This window comes from Physeter macrocephalus, chromosome 8 (genome assembly GCF_002837175.3).
Source record: "Physeter macrocephalus isolate SW-GA chromosome 8, ASM283717v5, whole genome shotgun sequence".
Taxonomy (NCBI): Eukaryota; Metazoa; Chordata; class Mammalia; order Artiodactyla; family Physeteridae; genus Physeter; species Physeter macrocephalus.
The window spans coordinates 33444363-33447020 of record NC_041221.1 but is presented as its reverse complement, the minus strand read 5'-3'; the positions used below and the strand labels follow the sequence as shown (position 1 = coordinate 33447020).

General features: G+C 34.9%; 1 pseudogene; it reads left to right on the top strand.

Annotated features, from left to right (window-relative positions):
* LOC102985374 (UBX domain-containing protein 2A-like) overlaps nt 1–1354 on the top strand; it is a 3901-nt pseudogene extending 2547 nt beyond the window's left edge.
* The last annotated feature ends 1304 nt before the right edge of the window (nt 1355–2658 follow it).

Genomic DNA, 2658 nt, shown 5'->3' with positions numbered 1-2658 from the left:
CATATATACAATGGAATATTACTCAGCCATAAAAAGAAATGAAATTGAGTTATTTGTAGTGAGGTGGATGGACCTAGAGACTGTCATAAAGAGTGAAATAAGTCAGAAAGAGAAAACAAATACCATATGCTAACACATATATATGGAATCTTAAAAAAAAAAAATGGTTCTGATGCACCTAGGGGCCGGACAGGAATAAAGATGCAGATGTAGGTGATGGACTTGAGGACACAGGGAGGGGGAAGGGTAAGCTGGGGCAAAGTGAGAGAACAGCACTGACATATACACACTACCAAATGTAAAACAGATAGCTAGTGGGAAGCAGCTGCATAACACAAGGAGATCAGCTCTGTGCTTTGTGACCCTCCCTTTCCCACCCCTCTAAGAGGGGTGGGATATTGAGGGTGGGAGGGAGGCACAAGAGGGAGGGGATATGGGGATATATATGTATACATATACCTGATTCATTTTGTTATACAGCAGAAACTAACACAACATTGTAAAGCAATTATACTCCAATAAAGTTGTTAAAAAAAAAAGAGTAAATGGGTTTCACAGAAGAATGGATTTGTGAAACAGCATCTGACAACCACTCTTAGTGACAGCTGACAAATGAACTGTGAATATTCTGCTAACAGCCATTGGATGAAGCTCAGAAGATTGATGCTAACTGCTTGTAACCGATGGAAAAGAACAGGTGAATGTCAGCATAAAAAAATTATGGTAAAATGGATTCTAAGTCGCTAATGATTTCAGAAGTTATTCTGATGGTGGAGGTCAGTAAGTAGGTTCTGAACTCCACCAAAAAGGTGAATTACCTTCAGAATTACAAAAGATTTTTGACAAAAGAAATGGTGGATGTTAGTTGAAGATAAAAAAAAAAAAATGAACTATGTATGTCAGTGAAGACTGTATTCCAGCCCTTCTCAGGGCAGGATCACAGACTGGGAAGTGCTACACCAAAATTTTTTTCTAAAGCAAAGAGTATTGAGGATGAGGAGACAGACACTCTGCCTGTTGTCTAATAATCTGGAACATTTCACTAAAATACAGATCTGGTTAGCCAAATGGAAAAAGATCTTCCAGAAATTTTATACTTCCTGTAGGCATTAATAGCTATTCATTTCCCTCTAAACAGTGCTTGAGCTGCATGTCACAGGTTTTGGGTAAGCAACATCAAAGACTTCATCAGAAAATACCAAGGGTCTCAAAGAAGTCCTCCCTTCCCCTGGCAGTGCCACTTCCTTTTCTCAAATTGCTAGATGAAACAGTCACACTGGAGGAAGCAGATTTGTACAATGTTGCAATCATTGAGAGACTCCAAAAAAGAGCTGAACATAGAGAACTTTCATAGCATTAATTTTTAATGGACTAAGTGGGAAATTTGGAGAGGAATAATGATTGTAAGTAAACATGCAGACCAAAATGCTTTAAGGAAAAGTCATATTCACTGGACGTTTGATCCAGGTCCTATTTTACTGTCCTCTGATGAGAGTTCTAAAAATAAGTACAAGTTAGCAAAGTAAACTATGACTGGAGCTATGTTCCTGAAATTCAATGCATTTTTCCATATTTTCAAATATCAATTAATCAACATAAGGTACATTTTAGTAGCTATGTAATTAAGAATTTTAACATCATATAAATTAGCAAATGTTTGTATTATGATTCATTTAAAGGCGTATCCGTTACTTTCCCAAACAGCAGCGATTTTTAAAAATGTTAGCTCTCTCAGATTTAAAAAGAGCAGTGAATTTTAAAAAATGTGCATTGCAAGTTAAAAGCATCCATGTCATTATTTTATAATTGAGATAAAATCAAAAGACTACAAGACTCTTTTTTCACCTTAACTATGACTAAACTTCACAGTGTGTTCAGTTTTCATTCTGTAACGTCAAAATATACTCAAATATTAATTTGGCAACTGTGTCTAGGATGTATATATATTTAAGAATAAAATTTTGAAGCTTATTAAAATGTCAAAAATAATAAAAGAACATAAGTGTATTAGTTTATTATATAAAATGCCCTGCACTGGATGACTTAGAAATCATAGCAATTTATATTCTCACGATTCTGGAGACTGGAAGTTCAAGATGAAGGTGCAAGCAAGGGAGATGGTTCCTCCCATGGCCTTTCTCCTTGGCTTGTACATGGCCATCTCTTTGCTGTGCCTTCATATGGCCTTTACCCTGGGTGTGTACATCCCTGGAATCTCCTGCTTTTATTAAAAGAACACTGATCATCATAGATTAAACTCCCACCCTTATGACATCATTGAACCCTAATTACTACTTTAAAGTCTTTATATCAAAATACAATCATATTGGGGATTAGGACTTAAACATATGAGTTTTGGAGGGACACAATTCAGATTATAGTAGAGGTTTTACAGCATATAGAGGTAAAATAAACAACAAAAGTTGTAAGGTAATTTTGAAACATTATGATAGTTAAACTTTTAGTTCAAAGTTAAAGATCAATATTGCATTTTTAATGCAAAACACAAACATATACACACATGTATACATGACAATAACAACAAAGATGTAACAGAAGATAAAATAAAAATTTTTTTAAAATATTTGATTCACCCACAATTTAAGGAGAGAACGATAGAGGAACAAGGATGAGACAATCAAAATCATATAGCAGTAT